The following is a 27,286-nucleotide window of genomic DNA, read 5'->3' on the forward strand; positions in this document are numbered from 1 at the left end:
ATTCGGATGAGGTGAGTTATAGTGGCGTTCTGCAAATCAAGTCACCCCTAGCTGCTTAAGCTGTCCTAAAATTGATCGGCAATCTTCCGACTTTGTGCTACATTCAGAGCAACACATTCCATTCAAAGTTTATGGAACTTGCTTGAAGCACGTGCCAATCTTTACTACCAAACTATTCCAAACATCTGTCTTCACTATGGTTTTCCTTAATATTGACTCAAAATCTTCCTAACCTGAAGTAAGTTAAATCTCCTTGGCTCAGAGTCAGAGAGTTCAGAGACCATTGCCACCGTAAAGAGGGACCGGTGTTGTCAACCGTCGCCCACACCATGTTAGAACTGTGCGATGCCGTGACCCAGATTCGAACCGGGGTTACTGCGGCCAAAACGCTGGTTCCTAACCACTGGACTAACAAGGCCTGACACGGCACCAATAGTAAGGTAGTTCGGACGTGGTGACCCCGAATCCGTTGTTGGCACACCCTTTGTGGCACCTTAGGTCAGCTGCACTAAGGTACTGTGTGCAAAAGTGACGTCATTATCCATTGAACGCGGACGCCCAGACAGACATTTTAGATCTCCGATGCTCATCGCGCGTAATGAAGTGTCATTAGTACCGAGCATTTACAACATCGCCACTTTCGCTTTAAATGCATTGGAACCGATCACTGCAAACGTCAGGGTTTCGCGACCCTTCAATTATCATTAGAAGACACGCAGTTACATCTCATATATAGTAGGAATGTGTATTGCTTCAAGTGGTTAGCACCCTTTCATGTCGTTTATAAATACCGAGTTTCAAACAGGGCAGCCCAGGTCAAAGTTAGCCGTTGTTTTACTCAAAAACAAGCGTTTGTCTTGCCAATTGATACAGTGATGGTGGTATTCCAATGCCCGTTTAATGGTCAAGCATATTAAAGCAATGGCAGCCACCATTTTTCTCACATGCGTCAAATCGTGACTGTATGGAAGATCCTTTTCGACACATAACAAGAATCCTGGTGACATCACATGGGAGAGCTACATCTCCAACGTGCTGATACCATGCGAGCGACCATGGAGCGACTTTACGGGGCCAGTCGGGGTCGGCGGCCCCAGCAGGACCAGGCGACACCGCAACCGGCACGGCCCTGCATTGACTAAAGGAGCTTTTCACTGGAAGGCAGTTCGGTGAGAAGACTGCCGTGCTGTGCGCTTCTCACTCGCCCGATCTGTTGTTCCTAGATTTCATGATGTGCGGTAAATGCATAATGACGTCACCTATCCACCTAGGCCAATGGCGTGGCTGGCTTTTTCGTGGTGACAGGTGTGGCCACGACGGATTCATGATGTCTTTACCACTCCCAAATTAGTCCAGTGTCTGCCTTATCACAGGCCGTGATAGTCTAGTGGTTAGGACCCTGCGTTGTGGCCGCAGTAACCCCGGTTCGAATCCGGGTCACGGCATCGCCCAGTTTTGAGGTAGTGTGACCGTCGGGTTAATGACACCAGGCGCTGCATGCGGTGGCAGTTGTAACCGTGGGGCTGATTCTAAACTAAGCATTGTATACATGCGGCGTACCGGCGATATTTGGGGCAAAACATGTATACCACTGACGGAGGCGGATCTTGGAAGCTCATTGGAGCGTGGTTCTAGATGCTTCCAAACACTGTGACGCCAAGCCTAAAGATAAGCACAATACCCATTTCTTCAGGGTAGTGCATGAGCAAGCGAAGCGAGCAAGCAAAGGTATTCATACAGGCGAGACCGAACGTACCCCGTCTTGTTTGCTTGGCCACTTGGAATTTGGGGTTATCTCACTGACTCGAAAACGTTGCATCGGCCAAGAGCTGAACACAATCTTTTGGAGAATATGCGGTGCATAAGGTATGTTCAAACGTACGGAAGTGATTGAGTCATGTTTACCGCATTAAAATTCATCTTATGGTTTACATTCGATATTTAAAATATGAGTTATCCCGCAAGTGCACTTATCATTTCGTGGAAGAAATCATCTAACCAGAAAGCCTGCGGCGTGTCAGAGAGAAGCGGCAGATGAATAGAAAAACAGTTGGCATGTAGAAGTTGTGAAACGTTGCTGACTAAGTTTTGAGTTATCACGCAACCTAAGCGCTGCATAAGCCGAGCAACGGCAACGCCCGCTTTTAGAGTAGTGACGGCTGCAGGTGTGTATTACCGGCCGCTGAATGTCATGCCAATCCAGGCAGCACGATGTCTGTGCTGCTGCTTCAGCACCAAAGAAAGCAGTTCGCTGCTGTGCGTGATTGGGTCAAGATTTCAATTGCCTTTATGATAAACCAAAGTAGATTTGACAAACCATTCTGTGATGAAGTCTACTGACACGTGCTTCAAGATATTTCCGATAAATATCACTTGAAAATTTACTAATCTAAAGCCAGTAGGATACTGTGGGCATGGCGTCAGGAGTATCCTACTGGAGTAGATGTTGGCGGTTTTTGCACAGAACGGCGTCAAGCAGTGATTACGGCAAGCTACCGAGCTCCGCTACCGAGCTGAAGGATGCTCCAGCGTGATTTGAGCACCAAGATGTTTCTTGTACAGTAGGACAGTAAATCTTACACTAGAGATAAGATAAAAAAGTTGACAGAACATATGTCTATGTTTTCAACATGTCTTGGGGAAAACTGAAGTTCCGAAGTTCATTACGAGTTTGGAGGTCTTATCCTGGTACCAGTCGACTTCTATACACCAGGATGCACCGCTGACGACGCCAAAGATGAAAAATTCATAGTGCGAAAACCACCTCAACACCTTTTTGGTTACATCAAAGATGTGTGCAACATTACTTTCAGATTTCATATCTAAGCCGAGTGTCAAAATGCAAAAGTACCTATGAAATGCCTTTTTTAGCGATGGTGGCTGGTTTTACAGGAAGAAAACGTAACGTGACGCAGATAATGATTATCCCACGCCTTCCTCGACAGTGGCAAGCGCATTTGACGCTCAATCATGAAAGAAGGGAGTATTCGACTTCCAATTCAGTGACAAAACACGAGGAGCCACAGCGTTAGTTATAAGCGAGTCCACATCTGTCATATGGTGACGCTACAGAGGATAATCGCTTCATATGGGCTCACTCGTGTCGCGTGATAGCTGACCCTGCTGCCGGCCGTCGATCCTCCAGACGATCTCGTCGACGGTGACGCATTCCATCTCAAGTAATAAGGTAGCCTTGAGCTCTTGAAAGTTCGCCGTTTTCTCCACGATGACGTGATTCGCCAGGTTTCCACACACCATGAACTCTGGGGACGACAGGTCGGGTAAGTAAGAAGCACACAGCACGGTAATCCTCACACAGAATTGCCTTACAGTGAAAGACCCCTTCAGTCAATGAAAGCCTGTGACGTTTGCGGTATCGTCTGGTCCTGCTGGGGCCACTCAGTCCAACTGACCGCGTAAAGGCGCCCCATGGCCGCTCGTAATGATATCAGAGTAGTAGGGATGTAGCTCTCCCAGGTGGTGTCGGCAGGATCCTTGTTTTTGCGTGTCAAGAGGGATGTTCTTTACGGTCCCGATTTGCCGCATGTGAAAACATTGATGCCTGTCATTGTCTTTATCATGTCTTGCCATTAAATGGGCATTGGAACATCACCTCAGTCTTGATTCGCAAGACATACACTTGCTGCTGTTGTTGAGTAAAACTAGGTTTATTTTGATCTGGGCCGCCCTGTTGAAAACTCGATATTTTTAAACAACATCAAGGGATGGTAACTACTTTAAGTGAGACACATGCCTGACGTCCATGAGGAGTAGCTGTATATCTCCAAATGATAAATGTGGAGTTGCATAAGCCTGGCGTCTGCAGTGATGAGTTAAATACATTTCAAGCGGAAGTGGCGACGTTGTCAATGCTCGGTGTTGGCAGGACTACATTGCACCCGATGAGCAATGCACTGAAGTCCAAAATGTCTGTCTGTCCGCCTTCATTTAATGAACAATGGCGTCACTCTTGACATTGACACGTGGCTCAAGCACCTTCCAAAAGCTCAGGGGCAATAAATACAAAGCAATAACAATGGTGTGTTTTTGGCTAAACCATGCCAAGCATCAGAGCTAGATGGAAATACTGGGCGAAATGAGTGACAGCTATACTGACGTTTGCTATAAAATATCAACCACGGATCAAATAGGGTTTAATTTTAATGCCGGTTATGGAAATTGAGCAGTTTTATATCGTTCTTTGACCGAAGGTCCTATAGGAGAAGCTTTGCCTCAGTGTTATCTTTAAATCAACTCAGGTTCAGATAAAGCACACAATCATCACACAGACGCAACCTGTCACCAAACGAAAAATTATTTGTAAGCATCTTTGACATAAAATCAGATTAACAGCCAAGTATAAAATGCATACTCTTAATGAGGCACCAGCTTCCAAGGCTTTTGATAAATTTCAGAACAGTTTAAGCAGCTTGGGGTGACTTTGCTCGCAGAAAGCCAATATAACGCACTTCTTCCAAAATGTCGCTACTTTAACATACCTCACTTTTGGTGGACGTATCACATCCATCAGATGGAACTGGTGGTCTTTAACTGGTAAAGGTACAGAACTGCATAAGGGTGACATTTCCAGCGGTCACTTTGAATTCATTTCAAATTATGATGATAAATGCAAAAAAGCGGCATCAATCCTACTCGATTACACATCGTCAGATAAATAACGCATTACAAATCAGACTAGCTGTCTGTTTTCCTTGATCGAATGCATAATGACGTCACTTGTCAACCCAGGCCGGTGGCGTGGCTTGCATTGGTGTGGTGAAAGGTGTTCCCACGACGGATTCATGGTGTCTTTACCACGCCCAAAGTAGTCCAGCATCTGTATTATCACAAGCCGTGATAGTCTAGTGGTTAGGACCCTGCGTTGTGGCCGCAGTAACCCCGGTTCGAATCCGGGTCACGGCATCGCACAGTTTTGAAGTGGTGTGACTGTCGGGTAATGACACCGGGCGCTGCATGTGGTGGCAGTGCAGACAGGTTGCCGACCGTGGGGCTGATAATAAACTAAGCATTGTATTCATCTGGCGGGCCGGCGGTATTTGGAGCAGAAGCATGTAGGACACTAAAGGAGGAAAATATTGGAGGTCGATTAATGATGTCATTGTGATATGCGTTAAAATGATTACAAAGGCGTGGACAGAGAGCCTTGAAGGACGAGCACAGTGCTTATTTTCTTCAGCCGTAGTTCATGAGCAAGCAAAGCGAGGAAACAAACGTAGTGATACAGCTGTGACGGAATGGGAGCCCGTTTTGTTTGTTTGGCTTTCTGGAAAATGTGGATTTCCTACCGACTCGAAAACGTTGCATCGACCAAAAACACAATACAGTTGTCTGGAGAATATGCGGTGCGTAAGGTATTTTAGAACGCGCGGAAGGCATGGGTCATGTGTACATTGGCATTGGCATTGTACAAGGCATTGGGTCATGTGTACCACCCTGTAATTAATTAAATTTACACCAACTAATTGGAATTAGTTGGTGAGAATTTTTTGGAATTAATTAGAATTAATAAATTAATATTCACATTCGATGCTTGAGATATGATTGCTCATAGTAATGCTTGCTAACTTCTATATACCAATTCCTGTTCAATTCGTTCATCACTTTTCTCTGATACACTGCAGACTTTCGTGTCAGATAATTCCTTCCAGAATACGATAAATGCAGTTGCGCGATAACTCGCATCTTAAACATTGAATGTAATAAAATTTAGAATGAATTTTAAGGTGACGAACATCACCTGATCACTTATTTGCATTCTCACATACCTTGCTTGCTGTATATTCTCCAAACGATTGTAGTGAGCCTTTGGTCTACGCAACCTTCTCGAGCTGGTGAGAAATCCCCAGATACCAACAGCCAAAAAAACAAACAAAACAAACAACAAGACGGGCTCCCGTTTGGTCTACGTTCGTCTGCTCGCTCAGCTTGCCCATGTACTACGGCTGAGAGAATGTTACTGTGATCATCTTTAGACATGCCGTTGAAGTTTTTGGAAGCATTTTGGCCCGCGTTTCAATGTGCCTAAAAAACATCGCTCAGCCAGTGCCTCCTGTTGTATATAAAGTCAGTTGGTATCAACATAAGAACTTCAAAGTCCCCATAAACTTCAGGGGTTCGTTTTATGCTAAGGCATGTTTAAAACACAGAAACACGCTTTGCCAGCTGTATTGCTTATAGCCCTGTGTGCCATACCGTATTACTTAAGTTCATAGCCTGTTCTGGAAATGAAATAAATAACTTGGCCCAGAGCGCTTTCCAAGATCATGCAGCTCGGTAGCGGAGGAAAGTTAACCTACCGTAATTAGTGCCTGACAATGTCCTGTGTAAAACCGCCTACATCTACTTGTACAGTATACTCCTGATACAGTGCCTACCGTATCCTTCTGTTTTGATATTTGTGACTTCTTTAGTAATGTTGTTTTGGAAATGCCTTGAAGCGCGTGCCGTTAGATTTTATTACGGAATTTGATATCTTTGCTTATTACAACACCACATGAAATATTGGCCCAAATATCCACAGCAGCAAACATCTTTCCTTGGTGCCGAAGCAGCAACACCGACATCGGGCTGCCTGCATTGGTATGGTATACAGCATCCAGCAACACGCACCTGTAGCCAACACTACTGTAAAGTGAACGTTGCCGTGGCTCGGATTACGTAGCGCTTAGGTTGTATGGTAACTGAAATACTTGCCAGCATTGTTTACCATCTTCTATAAACCAATTCCTTTTCCTATTCATCCGCCGCTTCTCCTTGACACACCGCAGGCTTTCTGGTCAGATGATTTCTTCCACGAAATGATGCGGCATTTCCTGGATAACTCACATCTTAAGCATCGAATGTGAACTCAAAGATGAATTCTAAGGTAGAAAATGAGACCTAATCACTTCTCTTTGTTTTAGCATATCTTATATACTGCATATTTTCCAAACGAATGTGTTGAGCTTTTGCTTCATTCAACGTTTGCAGTTGGTGAGATCTCCCGGATTGCAAGGGACCAAACAAACAAACATGGGCTCCCCTTTGGTCTCGCCGGTCAAATGCATATGCATTTCATCAAAGACGGGCTCCCATTCGGTGGACCCAATGACCTCCATCACTGCGTTCGTTTGCTCGTTTAGCACTTCTCATGCACTACGGCTGAGAAAATGGATACTAGTCTTATCTTTATGCTTACTATTGAGGTTTCTGAAAGCACCTGGGTTCACGTTCTAATGAGCCTCATGAACCAACCTCCAATCTTTGTTTTAGTGACGGTCATTGTTGTTTTCGCTCCAAATATCGCCATTGCTCAGCAGGGATATAATCATTCGTTCAGAATGAGTAATACGGTTTCGGCAGCCTGTCTGCATTGCTACCTCATGCAGCGCCTGGTGTCATTGGACCCAATGGCCACACCACTTCAAAACTGGGTGATGCCGTGACCCGGATTCGAACCGGGGTTACTGCGGCCACAACGCAGGGTCCTAACCACTAGACTATCACGGCCTGTGATAAGGCAGACACTGGACTGATTTGGGAGTGGTATGGTCAACATGAATTCGTCGAGGCCACACCTGTCACCACGAAAAAGCAAGCCACGCCATTGGCCTGGGTGGATAAGTGACGTCATTATGCATTTGTTTCCCTGACCAAATGCATATGCATTTCATCAAGGAAACCAGACAGCTAGTCCGGTGTATGACGCATTAGTTATCCGACGATATGTAATCGATCAGAATTGGTACCGCTGATTTGAAATCACCATCATTAATTCAAGTGAGTTCAAAGTGATCGTTGGAAGCGTCAGTGTGATGCAATTATGTACCTTTGCCAGTTGATGACTTCCAGTTCCAACTGATGGATGTCAAATGTCATGCCGAAAGTGACGTAGATTAAAGTAGTGACATTCGGAACACGTGCCTTATAGTGGCGTTCTGCAAATAAAATCACTCCTAGCTGCTTAAGCTGCCCTAAAATTGATCGGCAGTCTTCCGAATTTGTGCTTCTTTCGAAGGATTACATTCCATTCAAAGTTTTAACGTTTTCAGGTATGCTCACAACATGGCCGTTCATCTTATTCCATGTCAAATTTGCTTTTGAGGACTTTTTACCCTGGTAACTTGGTGCTTCTAAGCTCGCGTGTTATACTTAAACCTAAGCTAGCTTAACTACAATCATGACGCAAACTTCCTCCTACTGGACCCTTTGGTCTAAAGCGATATGAAATTATCCAATTTTCAAATCTGGCATTAATATGTCACCCTGTTTGGTGCATGGCTAATATTTTGTGGTTAAAACCAGTACAGCTGTAACTCATTTCGCCCAGTATTCCTATCTAGCTCTGATGCTTGGCATGGTTCAACCGCAAACACCATGGCGTTTGTTTGATTTTTTATTTGACGCAAAGTTTTTGGAAATTGCTTGAAGCACGCGCCAATCTTCAGTGCCAAACTATCCTAATCTTCTGTGTTCGCTATTCACTTTGATATCACTTTGAATTCATTTCAATTTGTGATGATAATCGCAAAAAGCGGCTTTATTTCTATTCGATTACACATCGTCGGATGAATAACGCATTGCAAATCAGACTAGCTGTCTGTTTTCCCTGATCAAATGCATAATGACGTCACTGATCCACCCAGGCCGGTGGCGTGGCTGGCATTGGTGTGGTGAAAGGTGTGGTTACGACGGATTCATGGTGTCTTTACCACGCGCAAATTAGTCCAGCATCTGCACTACCACAAGCCGTGATAGTCTAGTGGTTAGGACCCTGCGTTGTGGCCGCAGTAACCCCGGTTCGAATCCGGGTCACGGCATCACCCAGTTTTGAGGTGTTGTGACCGTCGGGGTAATGACACCGGGTGCTGCACGCGGTGGCAGTGCAGACAGTTTGCCGTCCGTGGAGCTGATTCTAAACTAAACATTGTATTTATGTGGCGGACTGGCGGTATTTGGAGCAGAAACATGTATGACACTAACGGAGACAAATATTGGAGATGGATTAATGAGGGTCATTGAGATATGCGTTAAGATGATTACAAAGGCGTGGACAGGGAGCCTTGGAAGACAACACAGTGCTTATTTTCTTCAGCCGTAGAGCATGAGCAAGCAAAGTGGGGAAACGAACGTAGTGATACAGCTGTGAACGAATGGAAGCCTGTTTTGTTTGTTTGGCTCTTTGGAATATGGGGATTTCTGACCGACTCGAAAACGTTGCTTCGACCAAAAACTCAACACCATCGTTGGGAGAATGTGCAGTGCGTAAGGCATTTCAGAACGGACAGAAACGACTGGGCGATGGTTACCACCTTGGAATTAATCTTAATGTTTACCTCCGATGCTTGGGATATAATTACTCCCTAGTAATGCTTTTCAACTTCTATGTACCGCTTTCTTTTCTATTCATTCGGCACTTCTCTTTGATACACCGCAGGCTTTCGGGCCAGATAACTCCTTCCAGAAAATGATAAGTGCATTCGTGCGATAATTCGCATATTAGACATCGAATATAATAAACTTTAGGATGAATTTTAAGGTGACGAATATCACTTGATTACTCCTGTGCGTTCTAGCATACCTTGGATACTGCATATTCTCCAAACGATTGTGGTGAGCCTTTGGTCGATGCAACGTTCTGGAGTTGGTGAGAAATCCACAGATTCATCAGCCAAAAGACACAAGACGGGCTCCCATTTGGCCTTGTCTGTATCACTACGTTCTTTTTCTCGCTTAGCTCACTAATGCACTGCGGCTGAGAGAATGTTTCTGTGATTATCTTAAGACATGCCCTTGAGGTTTTTGGAAGCACCCTGGCCCACGTTTCAATGTGCCTTAACAAACATCGTTTAACCAGTGTCCCCCCCCCATGTTGTATAAAAAGTCAATTCTTACTAGGTCACCTGTGTTGATTATAGCATGATATATTATATCTAGGTCGCCCGTGTGCCATGCCATATCACTTAAGTTCATAGACTATTCTGGGAATGAAAGACACATCTTGGCGTCCAGATGGCTTTCCAGGATCCTTCACCTCGGTAGCGGAGTAGAGCTTGCCTACCTTACGCACTGCTTGGCCCTGTTCCGTGTAAAAACCGCTTACATGCACTTCCACAGTATACTCCTGACACAGTGTCTACCGTATCCTACTCTTTTGATATTTATGAATTTTTTAGGTGATGTTTCTTGGAAATGTCTTTGAGTGCGTGCCGGGAGATTTTATCACGGAAGTCTCCATATTTGCTTCTCATAACACCACTTGAATCTTGGCCGAATTATCCACAGCAGCAAACATCTTTCTTTGGTGCCGAAGCAGCAACACCGACATCGGGCTGCCTGCATTGGTATGGTATACAGCGCCCGACAACACGCACCTGTAGCCAACCCTACTGTAAAGTGAACGTTGCCGTGGCTCGGGTTATGTAGCTCTCAGCTTGTGTGGTACATCAAAAGCTTATCCAGCAATATTTACCATCTTCTATTAACAAATTCCTTTTCCTATTCATCCGCCGCTTCTCTCTGACACACTGCAGGCTTTCTGGTCAGATGACTTCTTCCACGAAATGGTACGGCATTTCCTGGAAAACTTACATCTTAAGCATCGAATGTGAACTCAAAGATGAATTCTAAGGCAGTAAATGCCACCTAATCACTCCTGTTTTTTCCAACATGCCTTATGCACTGAACATTCTCCACACGATTGCGTTGAGCTTTTGCTTGATTCAACGTTTGCAGTTGGTGATATCTCCCGAATTCCAAGGGGCCAAACAAACAAAGACGGGGCCCCTTCGGTCTCGCCGACCAAATGCATATGCATTTCATAAAAGACGGGCTCCGGTTCGGTCTCGCCTGCATCACCGCGTTCGTTTGCTAGTTCAGCTCGCTCATGCACTACGGCTGAGAAAATGGATACTGGTCTTGTCTTTATGCTTACTATTGAGGTTTCTGGAAGCATCTGGGCTCACGTTCGGATGAGCCTCATTAAACAACCTCCAATATTTGCTTTAGTCAGGGTTATTCTTGTTTTCGCTCCAAATATCGCCGTTGCTCAGCAGGGATATAATCATTAGTTCAGAATGAACAACACGGGTTCAGCAGCTTATCTGCATTGCCACCTCAAGCAGCGCCCAGTGTCATTTACGCAATGGCCACACCCCTTCAAAACTGGGCGATGCCGTGACTCGGATTCGAACCGTGGTTACTGCGGCCACAACGCAGGGTCCTAACCACTAGACTATCACGGCCTGTGATGAGGCAGACACTGGACTAGTTCTGAAGTGGTATGGTCAACATGAATTCGTCGTGGCCACACCTGTCACCACGACAAAGCAAGCCACGACATTGGCCTGGATGGATAAGTGACGTCATTATGCAGTTGTTTCCCTGACCAAATGCATATGCATTTCGTCAAGGAAACCAGACAGCTAGTCCGGTGTATGACGCATTAGTTCTCCGACGATATGTAGTCGACCAGAATTGGTACCGCTGAGTTGAAATCATCATCATCAATTGAAATGAGTTCAAAGCGATCGTCGGAAACATCAGTGTGATGCAATTATGTACCTTTGCCAGTTGATGACTTCTAGTTCCATCTGACGGATGTCATATGTCATGCCGAAAGTGATGTAAATTAATATAGTGACATTCGAAAGAGGTGCGTTATGGTGCCGTTCTGCAAATAAAATCACTCCTAGCTTCTTAAACTGTCCTAAAATTGATCGGAAAGCTTCCAAATTTGTGCTACATTCAGAGGATTATATTTCGTTCAAAGTTTTAACGTTTTCAGGTATGCTCACAACATGGCCGTTCATCTTATTCCATGTCAAATTTGCTTGTGAGGACTTTTTACCCTGGTAACTGGGTGCTTCTAAAATCGCGTGTTATACTTCAACCAAAGTTAACTTTACTATAATCATGACGCAAAGTTCCTCCTACTGGACCCTTTCTTCTAAAGCGACATGAAATTGTCCAATTTCCATATCTGGCATTAAAATGTCACCTTGTTTGGTGCATGGCTGATATTTTGTAGCTAAAACCGGTACAGCTGTAACTCATTTCACCCAGCAGTCCTATCTAGCTCTGATGCTTGCTACGGCTCAACCGCAAACAACATTGCTTTGTTTGATTTTTACTTGACTCAAATTTTTTGGAAATTGCTCGAAGCACGTGCCAATCTTCAGTGCCAAACTATCTTAAGCTGCTGTGTTCGCCATTCTCTTTGATATCACTTTAAATTCTTTTTAATCTGTGATGGTAATCGCAAATAACCGGTACCAATTCTAATTGATTACACATCGTCGGAGAAATAACGCATTACAAATCAGACTAGCTGTCTGTTTTCCTTGATCGAATGCATAATGGCGTCACTGATCCACCCAGGCCAGTGGCGTCGCTGGCATTGGTGTGGTGAAAGGTGTTCCCACGACGGATTCATGGTGTCTTTACCACGCCCAAAGTAGTCCAGTATCTGCATTATCACGAGCCGTGATAGTCTAGTGGCTAGGACCCTGCGTTGTGGCCGCAGTAACCCCGGTTCGAATCCGGGTCACGGCATCCCACAGTTTTGAGGTGGTGTGATCGTCGGGGTAATGACACCGGGCGCTACATGAGGTGGCCGTGCAGACAGGTTGCCGACCATCGGACTCACATCCTGGATATCTCACATCTTGAGCACTAAATGTGAACTCAAAGATGGATTCTAAGGTAGTACATATGATCTAATCGCTTCTGTTTGTTGTAACATGCCTTTTGCATTGCATATTCTTCAAACGACTGCGTTGAGATTTTGCTTCATTCAACGTTTGCAGTTGGTAATATCTCCCGAATTCCAAGGGGCCAAACAGACGGGCTCCCGTTCGGTCTCGCCTGCATCACTACGTTCGTTTGCTTGCCTCGCTCACTCATGCAATACGGCTGAAGAAAATCAGTACTACTCTTATCTTTAGGCTTGCTGTTGAGGTTTTTGGAAGCATCTGGGCTCACGTTTCAATGAGCCTTATTAAACAACCTCCAGTTTTTGCTTTAGTCAGGGTCATTCTTGTTTTCGCCCCAAATATTGCCGTTCCTCAGCAGCGACATAATCATTGGTTTGGAATGAGCAACACGTGTTTGGTAGCCTGTATGCATTGCCACCTCAAACATCGCCCGGTGTCATGGACCCAATGGCCACACCACTTCAAAACCGCCCGATGCCGTGACCCGGATTCGAACCGGGGTTACTGCGGCCACAACGCAGGGTCCTAACCACTAGACTATCACGGCCTGTGATGAGGCAGACACTGGACTAGTTCTGAAGTGGTATGGTCAACATGAATTCGTCGTGGCCACACCTGTCACCACGACAAAGCAAGCCACGCCATTGGCCTGGGTGGATAAGTGACGTCATTATACATTTGTTTCCCTGGCCAAATGGATATGCATTTCGTCAAGGAAGCCAGACAGCTAGTCCGGTGTATGACGCATTAGTTCTCCGACGATATGTAGTCGACTAGAATTGGTGCCGCTGATTTGAAATCATCATCATTAATTGAAATGAGTTCAAAGTGATCGTCGGAAACGTCAGCGTGATGCAATTATGTACCTTTGCCAGTTGATGTTTTCTAGTTCCATGTCATGGATGTCATATGTCATGCCGAAAATGATGTAAATTAATGTCGTGACATTCGAAAGAGGTGCGTTATGGTGCCATTCTGCAAATAAAATCACTCCTAGCTTCTTACGCTGTCCTAACATTGATCGGAAAGCTTCCAAATTTGTGCTACATTTAGAGGATTACATTTCGTTCAAAGTTTTAACGTTTTCAGGTATGCTCACAACATGGCCGTTCATCTTATTGCACGTCGAATTTGCTTGTGAGGACTTTTTACCCTGGTAACTGGGTGCTTCTAAGATCGCGTGTTGTACTTAAACCAAAGTTAACTTTACTATAATCATGATGCAAACTTCATGCTACTGGACCCTTTGGTCTAAAACTATATGAAATCATCTAATTTCCATATCTGGCATTAAGATGTCACCTTGTGCAGTGCATAGCTGGGATTTGGTAGCTAAAAACAATACAGTTGTAACTCATTTCACCCTGCATTTCTATCTAGCTCTGATGCTTGTTACGGCTCAACCGCAAAAACCATTGCTTTGTTTGATTTTCACATGACTCAAAGTTTTTGGAAATTACTTGAAACACGTGCCAATCTTCAGTGCCAAACTCTCCTAAGCTACCGTGTTCGTTATTTTCTTTGATGTCACTTTGAATTCTTTTTAATTTGTGATGGTAATCGCAAATAACCGGTACCAATTCTACTTGATTACACATTGCCGGACAAATAACGCATTACAAATCAGACTAGCTGTCTGTTTTGCTTGATTGAATGCATGATGACGTCACTGATCCACCCAGGCCAGTGGCGTGGCTGGCATTGGTGTGGTGAAAGGTGCTCCCACGACGGATTCATGGTGTCTTTACCACGCCAAAATTAGTCCAGCATCTGGATTATCACAAGCCGTGATAGTCTAGTGGTTAGGACCCTGCGTTGTGGCCGCAGTAACCCCGGTTCGAATCCGGGTCACGGCATCCCACAGTTTTGAGGTGGTGTGACCGTCGGGGTAATAACACCGGGCGCTACATGAGGTGGCCGTGCAGACAGGTTGCCGACCATTGGACTCACATCCTGGATAACTCACATCTTGAGCATTAAATGCGAACTCAAAGATGGATTCTGAGGTAGTAAATATGATCTAATCGCTTCTGTTTGTTGTAGCATGCCTTATGCACTGCTTATTCTTCAAACGAGTGCGTTGAGATTTTGCTTCATTCAACGTTTGTAGTTGGTAATATCTCCCGAATTCCAAGGAGCCAAACAGACGGGCTCCCGTTCGGTCTCGCCTGCATCACTACGTTCGTTTGCTTGCCTCGCTCGCTCATGCAATACGGCTGAAGAAAATCAGTACTACTCTTATCTTTAGGCTTGCTGTTGAGGTTTTTGGAAGCATCTGGGCTCGCGTTTCAATGAGCCTTATTAAACAACCTCCAGTTTTTGCTTTAGTCAGGGTCATTCTTGTTTTCGCCCCAAACATTGCCGTTCCTCAGCAGCGACATAATCATTGGTTTGGAATGAGCAACACGTGTTTGGTAGCCTGTATGCATTGCCACCTCAAACATCGCCCGGTGTCATGGACCCAATGGCCACACCACTTCAAAACCGCCCGATGCCGTGACCCGGATTCGAACCGGGGTTACTGCGGCCACAACGCAGGTTCCTAACCACTAGACTATCACGGCCTGTGATGAGGCAGACACTGGACTAGTTCTGAAGTGGTATGGTCAACATGAATTCGTCGTGGCCACACCTGTCACCACGACAAAGCAAGCCACGCCATTGGCCTGGGTGGATAAGTGACGTCATTATACATTTACCGCACATCATGAAATCTAGGAACAACAGATCGGGCGAGTGAGAAGCGCACAGCACGGCAGTCTTCTCACCGAACTGCCTTCCAGCGAAAAGCTCCTTTTGTCAATGGAGGGCCGTGCCGGTTGCGGTGTCGCCTGGTCCTGCTGGGACCACCGACCCCGACTGGCCCCGTAAAGTCGCTCCATGGTCGCTCGCATGGTATCAGCACGGTGGAGATGTAGCTCTCCCATGTGATGTCACCAGGATTCTTGTATTCACTTGTCAAAAGGATCGCCTATACAGCCATGATTTCACGCAGGTGAGAAAAACGATGGCTGCCATTGTTTTTGGTATATTTTGCCATTAACTGTGCCTTGGAATACCATCAGTGTGTGGTTGGCAAGACATGCACTTGCATTATATATATATATATATATATATATATATATATATATATATTATGTTTTTAAAACGACATAAACGGACGGGACATCAGCACATTCTTGATTCGCAAGACACACACTTCCTGTTGTTGAGTAAAACAAGCGCTAATTTTGATCTGGGCTGTCCTGTTTGAAACTCGACACAAGCCTAGCATTTATGAGATGCAACTGCGTGTCTTCAAATGATGGATGAACAGTCGCGTAACCCTAACGTTTGCACCGATCTGTTCAAATGCATTTAAAGCGAAAGTGGCGATGTTGTAAATGCTCGGTATTGATGGCACTTTGTTACGCCCGATGAGCATTGGATGCCTTAAATGTCAGCCGTCGTTCAATGGATACTGACGTCACTCTTCCACACAGTACCGTAGTGCAGGCGGCCCAGCGTGCGATAAATGATGTGCCCACAACGGATTCCGGTGACCACGTCCGAATTAGCTCACTGTTGGTGTGGTGTCAGGCCGTGATAGTCTGGTAAGTAAGACTCTTCGTTGCGGCTGCAGTTCTAGCAGCTGGGTGTGATTCTATTCGCAGAAGGCCAATATAACGCACTCTTTCCAAAACGTGCTAATTAGATCTACATCTCTTTCGATAGGAAATTTCAAGTCATCAAATGGAGCTAGATGTCCTTAACCGGTAAAGGTACAGAATCACATAACACTGACATTTTCAACGATCACTTTAAAGTAATTTCAACTTGTGACGATGATGCTTGCAAATCAGCGGTGCCAATTTCACTCGATTGCACATTGTCGGATAAATAATGAGTGGCAAACCAGACCAGCTGTCTGGTTGCCTTGACCAAATGCACAATGATGTCACTCATTCACCCATGCCCATGGCGTGGCTGACATTGGCGTGGTGGGAGGTGTGCGCACGACGCATCCATGGTGACCATACCATGCGCAAATTAGTTCACAAATGTCTGCATTATAACAGGCCGTGATAGTATAGTGGTTAGGACACTGCGTTGTGGCCGCAGTAACCCCGGTTCGAATCCGGGTCACGGCATCGTCCAGTTTTGAAGTGGTGTGACTGTCGGGTTAATGACACCGGGCGCTGCATGCGATGGCTGTGAAGACAGGCTATCGATCTTGCTGCTGATTATAAACGCGATCGTATGCCTGCTGCGGATCGGCGATAGTTGGAGCAAAAACAGATATAGCACTGACGGAGGCGAATATTGGAGGTGGATTAATCATGGTCACTGGAATGTGGGTCTGGATACTTCCAAAAACTTCAACAGCAAGCCGAAAGATGTGAGCAGTACCAATTTTCTCAGCCGTAGTGCATGAGCAAGCGAAGCGAGCAAGCGAACTTAGTCATACATGCGAGACCGAACGGGAGGCCGTCTTTGTTTGTTTGCCTGCCTAGAACTCGGGGATTTCGCTTGGACTCGAAAACGTTGCATGGACCAAAAGCTCCATACAATAGTTTTGGGGATATGTGGTGCATAAGGTATGTTAGAACGCATAGAAATGATGGGGTCATATTTAACCTAAAAGCTCCCCGTGAAGTTTACATTTGATGCTTAACATGTGATTCATCCCTCAACTGTGCTTGCCATTTTGTGGAACGAATCGTCTGACCCGAAAGCCTGCGGAGTGTGAGAGGATAGTTACGAATGAAAAGAGGAAAGAATTGGTATACAAAAGCTGATAAGCATTATAGAATAAGTCTTTGGAGTTCGCACAAAACCTAAGCGCAACATAGCCCTGGCCACGGCAACGCCCACTTATAGAGTAGTGTTGACTACAGGTGTGTGGTGCTGGGTGCTGTATGCCATACCAATGCAGGCAGCCCGAAGTTGATGTTGCTGCTTCGGCACCAAGGAAAGCTGTCTGCTGCTGTGGATAATTGCGTCAAAATTTCAAATGATCTCATAATAAGCAAATATAGAAGATTCGGTGATAAGGTCTATTGGCACGTGCTTCAAGGTGTTTCCAAGAAATATCACTTAAAAATTAACTTATCTAAAAAGTAGGATACTGTAGGCACCGCGTCAGGAGTAAACTGTGCAAGTAGATGTTAGCGGTTTTTGCACGGAACGGGGTCAGGCAGTGATTACGATAGGCAAGCTTTCCTCTGCTACCGAGCTGAAGGATCTTTGAAAGTAATTTGGGCGGCAAGATGTTTCTTTCATGCTCCGAAAAGTCTACGAACTTAAGTTAAGCAGTGATGCGCACACAAGGGATAAAACGAGGCTCTGGTGAAACGATGTCATGAAGGATGAAAAGTTTGTAGTGCGAAAAACTAGCTTAGCACCTTTTTGCTTACACCAAGGATGCGTCCGGAACTACTTCCAGATTTTACGTTTCAGCCGGGTGTCAATTTCTAAAAAATCCTATGAAATGTCAATGTCTCCCTTGGAGGTGGTTTTTTTTAAGAAGGGAAATTCAACGAGGCGCAGCTGAAGATAAATCCCCGCTTTCCTCGACAGTGGCAAGCACATTTGACGCTCAGCCATGAAAGAGGGGGTATTCGACTTCCAATTCAGTGACAAAACTCGAGGAGCCACAGCGTTAGCCATAAGCGAATCCACATCTGTCATATGGTGACGCTACAGAAGATACTCGCTTCATATGGGCTCACTCGTGTCGCGTGATAGCTGACCCTGCTGCCGGTGGTCGATCCTCCAGCCGATCTTTTCGAAGGTGACGCATTCCATCACAAGCATGAAGGTAGCCTTGAGCTCTTGAAGTTTCGCTGTTTTGTCCACGGTGGCGTGATTCGCCAGGTTTCCACACACCACGAAATCTGGGGACGACAGGTTTGGCGAGTAAGAAGCATACAGCACGGTAGTCTTCACCACACGGATTTGCCTTCCAGTGAAAGACCCGTTCAGTCTACTGAAGTCTGTGCCGTTTACGGTGTCGTCTGGTTTTGATGGGGCCGCTCACTCCGACTGGCCCCGTAAAATCACCCCATGGTCACTCAGAACGGTATCAGAACGGTAAAGATGTAGCTCTCCCATGCGATGTTAACAGGATCCTTGTTCTTAAGTGTCAAAAGGGTCGTCTGTACAGCCACGAGTTGCCGCATATGAGAATAATGATGCCTGCCATTAATTTTACCATGTCTTGCTATTGAATGGACATTGGAACATCAACACATTCCTGATTGGCAAGGCATACACTTCTCGTTATCGAGTAAAACAAGAGCTAACTTTGATCTGGGCTGTCCTGTTTGGAACTCGGTATGTGGACATCAAGGAATGTTGACCACTTTAAGCAAGGCACCTACCTAACATCCATGAGATGTAACTGCGTATCTTTAAATGATGAATATGTGTAGCCCTGGCGTTTAGAGTGATCGCTTAAAATAGATTTAAGGCGAAAGTGGTGATGTTGTAAATACTCGGTATTGATGGCACGTCATAACGCCCGATGAGCATTGGAGACCTTAAATGTCTGTCTCGCAGCCGTCGTTCAAAGGATAATGACGTTACTCTTCCACACAGTAACATAGTGCAGGCGGCCCAGCGTGCGGTAAATGGTGTGCCCACAACGGATTCGGGGTCACCACGTGCAAATTAGCTCACTGTTGGTGTGGTTGGCCTTGACAGTCTAGTGATTAAGACTCTTCGTTGTGGCCGCAGTAAGTGGGCTCTTATTAAGGCTCTTCGCAGTGGCCGCAGTTCTTTCATCCGCAGTTTTCTCTCACAAATCGCAGGTCTTTGGGTCAGATGACTCCTTTCATAAAATGGAAGGTGCCTTTGCAAATGACATGCAAGATAAATTACTTCTTTAGACTTAAGCACCAAATGCAGACTTAAGGTGGTTAACAGAACTGAATCACTTCTGTGCGGTCTAACCTGCTTTGTGCACTACATACTCGCCAAACAATGGTTTTGAGCTTTTGATCGGTGAAACGTTTTCCAGTTGGTTAGAAATCCCCAGATTCCAAGGAGCCAAGCAAACAAGACGGACTCCCATCCGGTTTCGCCTGTATGACTACGTTCGTTTGTTCACTTCGCTTACTCATGCGCTACGGCTGAGAAAATGGGTACTGCTCTTATCTTAAGGCCTGCTGTTAAGCCTCACTTAATCCACCTCCAATATTTCCTTTGGTCGGCGTTATTCCAATTCGTTTTTTTTTGCCCCAAATACCGCCGGTCCACCGCAGGCATACATGCTTAGTTTATTATCAGCCCCACGGTCAGCAACCTGTCTGCACGGCCTCCTCATGCAGCGCCCGGTATCATTAACCCGACGGTCACACCACTTCAAAACTGTGCGATGCCGTGACCCGGATTCGAACCGGGGTTACTGCGGCCACAACGCAGGGTCCTAACCACTAGACTATCACGGCTTGTGATAATGCAGATGCTGGACTAATTTGGGCGTGGTAAAGACACCATGAATCCGTCGTGGGAACACCTTTCACCACACCAATGCCAGCCACGCCACCGGGCTAGGTGGATCAGTGACGTCAGTATGCATTCAATCAAGGAAAACAGCTAGTCTGATTTGTAATGCGTTATTTATCCGACGATGTGTAATCGAGTAGAATTGGTGCCGCTTGTTTGCAATTATCTTCATAAATTGGAATAAATTCAAAGTGACCGCTGGGAATGTCGGCGCTATGCAGTTCTGCACCTTACCAGCTAAATACGTCCAGTTCCATCTGATGGATGTTGTACGTCCACCAAAAGTGAGGTATGTTAAAGTAGCGACATTTTGGAAGAAGTGCGTTATATTGGCTTTCTGTGAGCAAAATCGCCCCAAGCTACTTAAACTGTTCTGAAATTTATCAAAAGCCTTGAAAGTTGGTGCCTCATTCAGAGCATGCATTTCATTCTTGGCTGTTAATATGATCATACGTCAACTTTGTTTGCGAGGAATTTATACTTTGGTGACGGGCTGCGTCTATGATTGTGTGCTTTATTTATACCTGAATTAATTTAAGGATAACACTGAGGCAAAGCTTCTCCTATAGGACCTTCGGTCGAAGAACGATATAAAGCTGCTCAATTTCCATAACCGGCATTAAAATTAAACCCTATTTGATCCATGGTTGATATTTTATAGCAAAAGTCAACATAGCTGTCACACATTTCGCCCAGCACTTTTATCTAGCTCTGATGATTGGCATGGTTTAACCAAAAACACACCATTATTATTGTTTTGTCTTTTTTGCCCCTGAGCTTTTGGAAGGTGCTTGAGCCACGTGTCAATGTCAAGAGTGACGTCATTGTTCATTAAACGAAGGCGGGCAGACAGACATTTTGGACTTCAGTGCATTGTTCATCTGGTGTAATGTAGTCCTGTCAACACCGAGCATTGACAACATCGCCACTTTCGCTTGAAATGTATTTTAACTCATCACTGCAAACGTCAGGCTTACGCGACTCCACATTTACCATTTGAAGATATGCAGCTACTCCTCATGGACGCCAGGTATGTGTCTCGCTTAAAGTAGTTACCATCCCTTGATGCCGTTTAAAAATACCGAGTTTTCAACAGGGCAGCCCAGATCAAAATAAGCCTGGTTTTCACTCAACAACAGCAGCAAGTGTATGTCTTGCGAATTAAGACTGAGGTGATGTTCCAATGCCCATGCAATAACAAGACGTGATAAAAACAATGGCAGGCATCATTGTTCTCACATGCGGCAAATCGGGACCGTAACGAAGGTTCCTCTTGAAACGCAAGAACAAGGATCCTGCCGACACCACCTGGGAGAGCTACATCTCTACCATTCTGAAATCATTATGAGCGACCATGGAGCGACTTTACGCGGTCAGTTGGACTGAGTGGCCCCAGCAGGACCAGACGACACCGCAAACGTCACAGGCTTCCATTGACTGAAGGGGTCTTTCACTGTAAAGCAATTCCGTGTGAGGATTACCGTGCTGTGTGCTTCTTACTTACCCGACCTGTCGTCTCCAGAGTTCATGGTGTGTGGAAACCTGGCAAATCACGTCATCGTGGAGAAAACAGCGAAACTTCAAGACCTCAAGGCTACCTTAATACTTGAGATGGAATGCGTCACCGTCGGCAAGATCGGCTGGAGGATCGACCACCGGCAGCAGGGTCAGCTATCACGCGACACGAGTGAGCCCATATGAAGCGAGTATCTTCTGTAGCGTCACCATATGACAGATGTGGACTCGCTTATAACTAACGCTGTGGCTCCTCGTGTTTTGTCACTGAATTGGAAGTCGAATACTCCCTTCTTTCATGATCGAGCGTCAAATGCGCTTGCCACTGTCGAGGAAAGCGTGGGATAATCATTATCTGCGTCACGTTACGTTTTCTTCCTTTAAAACCAGCCACCATCGCTTAAAAAAGGCATTTCATAGGTACTTTTGCATTTGACACTCGGCTTAGATATTGAAATCTGAAAGTGATTTTGCACGCATCCTTGATGTAACCAAAAAGGTGTCGAGGTGGTTTTCGCACCATGATTTTTTCATCTTTGGTGTCGCTCATCGGTGCATCCTGGTGTATATTAAGTCGACTTGTACCTGGATAAGACCTCCAAAGTCCTAATGAACTCCGGAGCTCCAGTTTTCTCCAAGACATGTTCAAAACATAGAAATATGTTCAACTGTTTTATGCTATCCCTTGTGTACGATTTACTGCACTACTGCATAATAAACATTTTGGCGGCCAAATCACGTTGGAGCATCCTTCAGCTCGGCAGCGGAGGAAACCTCACTTGTAATCACTGTTTGACACCGTTTTGTGCAAAAACCGCCAACACCCACTTACGTAGTATACTCCTGACACACTGTCTACAGCATCCTACAGTTTTTAGATAAGTAAATTTTCAAGTGATGTTTCTCGGAAATATCTTGAAGCACGTATCCATAGACTTCATCACAGAATCATCTACTTTGGTTTATCATAAAGGCAATTAAAATCTTGACCCAATCGTGCACAGCGGCGAACCGCTTTCTTTGGTGCCGAAGCAGCAGCACAGACATCGAGCTGCCTGCATTGGCATGCTATTCAGCGGCCGGCAACACACACCTGTAGCCAAAACTCCTTTAAAAGCGGGCGTTGCCGTTGCCCGGGTTATGAAGCGCTTAGCTTGTGTGATAACTCAAAACGTATTCAGTAACGTTTACCATCTTCTATAAACCAATTAATTTTTCTATTCATCCGCTGCTTCTCTCTGACACACCGCAGGCTTTCTGGTCAGATGACTGTTTCCACGAAATGATAAGTGGATTTGCGGGATAAATCATATCTTAAACATCGAATGCAAACCTTAAGATGAAATTGAATGCGGTAAACATGACTCAATCGCTTCCGTACGTTTGCACATACCTTATGCACGGCATATTCTCCAAAGTTTGTGTTCAACTCTTGGCCGATGCAACGTTTTCGAGTCAGTGAGATGTCCCCAAATTCCAAGTGGCCAGACAAACAAGACGGGGTCCCGTTCGGTCTCGCCTGTATGGATACCTTCGCTTGCTCGCTTCGCTTGCTCATGCACTACCCTGAAGAAATGGGTATTGTGCTTATCTTTAGGCTTGCCGTCAAAGTATTTGGAAGCATCTAGAACCACGTTCTAATAGCTTCCAATACCTGTTTTCGTCAGTGTTATACATGTTTTTGCCCCAAATACCGCCGGTCCGCCGCAGGCATACATGCTTAGTTTATTATCAGCTCCACGGTCGGCAACCTGTCTGCACGGCCACCTCATGCAGCGCCCGGTGTCAAGCCAGACGGTCACACCACTTCAAAATTGGGCGATGCCGCGACCCGGATTCGAACCGGGGTTACTGCGGCCACAACGCAGGGTCCTAACCACTAGACTATCACGGCTTGTGATAAGGAAGATGCTGGACTAATTTGCGCGTGGTACAGGCACCATGAATCCGTCGTAACCAAACCTGTCACCACACCAATGTCAGCCACGCCACCGGCCTAGGTGGATCGGTGACGTCGTGGTGATTTATTTCAGTCAGTGATCAGTCAACGTGGTGATGATATTTCAATGCCCATACAATGGCAAAACATGACAAACCAATGCCAGTCATCACCTATCTATGATCCTTTAATTTGTGGGTATACAAAAAATCTTTCGTCAGTGGGAGTGTCTCAAATATTGAACTGAGATAGCGATCTTGAACACCTTCTAGGGTATTTAACAGCCCTGCCGCTCTCAAGACCTACCTGGCTCTTTGGTTTCTGATCTACACGCATGCGAAAATTGTGGAGAGCATTTCGGAGAGTATTTCAAAGTCACCTTGACATTCATAACAACATAGTAATGTCATTCAAGTCCTGCCATTTCATGAGGAATGCAGCGATCAAGGCCGTGAAAGATGCATTGGTCGATTATTTCATATCAGGCGTTCGTGAGCACAACTTGCAGGTAGAACGGCGGTCAAAAAGCTATCAAGAAATGTTGCGCAAGATACGGTGACGTCATCGAACAATGACGCATTAAGATGCATATTGACTCAGCGGGGAAATTGCGTTTTCTAGAACAGTCTTTCTTCTTAAAAGCGTACCACTAGTTATAAGTGAGCCTGTTTAATCATATCTGATGATTGCTTCATTATTTTCAAATGTGAAACATTCCCTTCAAAGAGAAGAACGAAGATCCTGTCAACACCATCTGAGAGAGCTATATGACTGTCGTTTTGAAGCCATTCTGAGCGACCACGGGGGGACTTTACGGGGTCAGGGCGAGAACTAAAGTCAGCAGGACCAGACGACACCGCGAACGGTGCTGGTTTCAGTGGGCTGTTTGACGAAGCCTTTCACTGGAAGACAAATCAGTGTGAAGACTGCCGTGCTGTGTACTTCTAACTCGCCCCTCATACTGTGCGGTAATTTGGTGAGCCACGTCATCATGGACAGAACAGGAAACGCTGAACAGCTGGAGGCCACCTTTGTACTTGAGATGGAATGCGTCACCTTCGACAAGCTCGGCTGGACGATCGGCCACCGGCAGCAGGTTCGGCTATCGCGCGTTCTGGGACACGAGGAGCCCATATGAAACGAGCATCTTCATCTTTATGACCGCTGTGGCTCCTCGCGTTTCGTCATTTAATTGAGTGCACACTGTTTCACTCTACTGCTTTGAGATTTGTGAGTGCTTCATTGATCTTTTTGGCAATGCCTGGGAGCACGTGCCAAAAATTTTTTTTCGCACAAACTTCGATGCTTGCTCTACGACGTTATCAGTTATATTCACCCGACTTTCCTCAACAGCAAACAGCTTTCCTTGGTACCGAATCAGTGGCGTGTACATTGGACTGCCTGCACTGATGGGTAATCAACGCCCAGGGCACGCACCTGTCTCCCACCCTTCTATAAAAGCGGGCAATGCCGTGACCCGGATTCGAACCGGGGTTACTGCGGCCACAACGCAGGGTCCTAACCACTAGACTATCACGGCCCGTTGGAGCTAGTACATCAACTTCAGCCACACCTGGGCGTGGGATCCAGTTCGGTCGGGAACACGCCTTTCACCGCGCTCACACCAGCGGTGCTGCCGGCCTGCGGGTCTGTGACGTCATCGCGTGGGAGCGGACAGCTGGTGGCGCGGTCGGTGACGATGGCCTCAGGCCGGGCGGAGTCGCGTCCCACCATCGCTGGTCATCGCCGTCTCGGGCGGCCCTCAGACCGACCGTCTGCTGCCCAGCTCCAGGCGATCCGGTCAGGAGCAGCGCATGCGCAGTCTGCCCGCGAGTCATGTGCTGATGCGATCGATATATCGAGGACAATGCGAGGATTTTCGGGCACAGATTCCTCGTCTAACAAAGACAATTGACTAACAACTGGGTACACCGATTTCTTTCTAATCCATAGCTTCCGCAAAAAGGGTAAGGTTAATGAGTCTGGACTAAATTTTGTCGGAAGCTCAAAAACCACTACGGAAGTTTGCCGTCCCAAACGCTATGCTCCAGCCCATATCATTATGAATGTTATATTGATAAACTCATTGCACTGCGAAATGGTTTAAACTGACACCCGCATTCCATAACATAAGGAAATCTAGCGGCTTTGTGGGGGTAAGAAGTCAGCACATGGATCCAGGACTGTGCCTCACTGGACCCACCATTATGTAGGGCTTTATCATGCTACGTCATCATGTATGTTGGTGTCCCTCATTGCCACGTTAACCATGACATCAATGGGTCACATCAAATGGTGAGACAAATGTAGGATCGAATTCAGTATCTCATGAAGATCCGGAGGACCACAGTGGCATTAACATCCATCGCTTGACCAAAGGTGTTCATTCAAAGCGAGGCAATTCGCCGTGCTATACTATGCAACCGTTTTTAGAGAAAATCCTAACCGCGTGTTCACCCTTCCAGAAACCAGTGACAGAAATATATACCAAAAAATAACAACCACGGGCCATTTCAAAATGCGCGCTTGCCGGCTGCAGTATGCTGCTAGTGGGCTCAATAGCCAGAGGGATGAGTCCCTGCCGCGCCCTCACCAAATGCTCAACCACCGGTCAAGTGTTTGGGGAGGACCGATTTTGAGGCATTTTTTTCCATGCAGCACCACAGGGTAATGTTAAATCCTGCAAAAAGCTGTGGACATGTCCCTACGTTCCTTCCCTTCCCTATGCTTGAGCCCACAGTGCCACTCACCGCTGTTTGAGGCATCACGCCGGTTAGTGGGCGTTGCTTCACTCCACTCACGCACTGGGAATCACGGCGTTAGTGCGTGCTTCCCACTTAATCACGGGGAAGCACGCTGGGAACATCCCCTCCCTCCCAAGAACCGACCGCGAGCGCCCGTCCCACAGAACCGCGGGCCGGCCGCGGGTGTGTTTTGTCAGGCCACGGCGCCGGCGTTTTCGCGTCGGTCTCGACGCTGCAAGTCGTCGGCCTCGACGGCCCCGCCGCGTCGAACCGCGCCGGCACACGGGCGACGGGGCGGCGGCCGGCCGGCGGCGGTTTTTGGCGCGCTGTTTCCGCGCGGTTTTGTTGGCGCGCTCGACAGTGGCGACAGTACGGAGTGGTGACGTCACGCGCCATGGACCGTGCCGAGACTGCACGGCGGACTAGGTGCGTAACGTGTGCATGGATGCACACCTGGCCGTGGGAGGCGCGGTGCGATGGTGCGGCGACAGGCGGTGCGGGGTTCACTGTTTAACCGTGTACTGGCCCGAGTGCGGGGGACTTTCGGTACGTGGCATTTCGCTCGGGGATTCAACGTTCGAAGGATGCCCTATCCGAGTGCGACGTAACCGCAAGACGTTTTACATGGGGACACATCACCAAATATAGTGTGTCGAGAGCATCATCGTAAAACATTTCCTTGCAACTAGCCCAACACTAACTTGAAAGAAGGTCATCGCTAGCCGTCTGGAAGGTTTGCTGATTTATTTCGAATAGGTAACGGCTCTGAGATGGTTTACCGGCCTGCATTTAATTTTTGATAACTTTTAGCTCGGTCGAACATTTCTGCAAAGACCCTCATCGCATCTAAAAAAAAAAAACAGGACGTGTAGTTTCAGAATCAATTC

General features: G+C 46.3%; 13 non-coding genes across 13 annotated transcripts; 6 read left to right on the forward strand and 7 right to left on the reverse strand.

The window, feature by feature from the left end:
• Positions 1–1,373: 1,373 nt before the first annotated feature.
• TRNAH-GUG (transfer RNA histidin (anticodon GUG)) lies at positions 1,374–1,445 on the forward strand. The gene has a single exon. It is a non-coding gene; the product is annotated as a tRNA-His (tRNA).
• Positions 1,446–4,851: 3,406 nt separating this feature from the next.
• TRNAH-GUG (transfer RNA histidin (anticodon GUG)) lies at positions 4,852–4,923 on the forward strand. The gene has a single exon. It is a non-coding gene; the product is annotated as a tRNA-His (tRNA).
• A 2,514-nt stretch (positions 4,924–7,437) lies between these two features.
• On the reverse strand, positions 7,438–7,509 carry TRNAH-GUG (transfer RNA histidin (anticodon GUG)). Its single transcript has one exon. It is a non-coding gene; the product is annotated as a tRNA-His (tRNA).
• Positions 7,510–8,747: 1,238 nt separating this feature from the next.
• On the forward strand, positions 8,748–8,819 carry TRNAH-GUG (transfer RNA histidin (anticodon GUG)). The gene has a single exon. It is a non-coding gene; the product is annotated as a tRNA-His (tRNA).
• A 2,352-nt stretch (positions 8,820–11,171) lies between these two features.
• On the reverse strand, positions 11,172–11,243 carry TRNAH-GUG (transfer RNA histidin (anticodon GUG)). Its single transcript has one exon. It is a non-coding gene; the product is annotated as a tRNA-His (tRNA).
• Positions 11,244–12,480: 1,237 nt separating this feature from the next.
• TRNAH-GUG (transfer RNA histidin (anticodon GUG)) lies at positions 12,481–12,552 on the forward strand. Its single transcript has one exon. It is a non-coding gene; the product is annotated as a tRNA-His (tRNA).
• Positions 12,553–13,188: 636 nt separating this feature from the next.
• TRNAH-GUG (transfer RNA histidin (anticodon GUG)) lies at positions 13,189–13,260 on the reverse strand. The gene has a single exon. It is a non-coding gene; the product is annotated as a tRNA-His (tRNA).
• Positions 13,261–14,497: 1,237 nt separating this feature from the next.
• TRNAH-GUG (transfer RNA histidin (anticodon GUG)) lies at positions 14,498–14,569 on the forward strand. Its single transcript has one exon. It is a non-coding gene; the product is annotated as a tRNA-His (tRNA).
• A 636-nt stretch (positions 14,570–15,205) lies between these two features.
• TRNAH-GUG (transfer RNA histidin (anticodon GUG)) lies at positions 15,206–15,277 on the reverse strand. Its single transcript has one exon. It is a non-coding gene; the product is annotated as a tRNA-His (tRNA).
• A 1,494-nt stretch (positions 15,278–16,771) lies between these two features.
• TRNAH-GUG (transfer RNA histidin (anticodon GUG)) lies at positions 16,772–16,843 on the forward strand. Its single transcript has one exon. It is a non-coding gene; the product is annotated as a tRNA-His (tRNA).
• A 3,228-nt stretch (positions 16,844–20,071) lies between these two features.
• Positions 20,072–20,143, reverse strand: TRNAH-GUG (transfer RNA histidin (anticodon GUG)). The gene has a single exon. It is a non-coding gene; the product is annotated as a tRNA-His (tRNA).
• Positions 20,144–23,538: 3,395 nt separating this feature from the next.
• On the reverse strand, positions 23,539–23,610 carry TRNAH-GUG (transfer RNA histidin (anticodon GUG)). Its single transcript has one exon. It is a non-coding gene; the product is annotated as a tRNA-His (tRNA).
• A 1,513-nt stretch (positions 23,611–25,123) lies between these two features.
• TRNAH-GUG (transfer RNA histidin (anticodon GUG)) lies at positions 25,124–25,195 on the reverse strand. Its single transcript has one exon. It is a non-coding gene; the product is annotated as a tRNA-His (tRNA).
• Positions 25,196–27,286: the final 2,091 nt, after the last annotated feature.

This window comes from Pollicipes pollicipes, unplaced genomic scaffold, assembly GCF_011947565.3.
Source record: "Pollicipes pollicipes isolate AB1234 unplaced genomic scaffold, Ppol_2.1 Scaffold_3310;HRSCAF=3888_pilon_pilon_pilon, whole genome shotgun sequence".
Taxonomy (NCBI): Eukaryota; Metazoa; Arthropoda; class Thecostraca; order Pollicipedomorpha; family Pollicipedidae; genus Pollicipes; species Pollicipes pollicipes.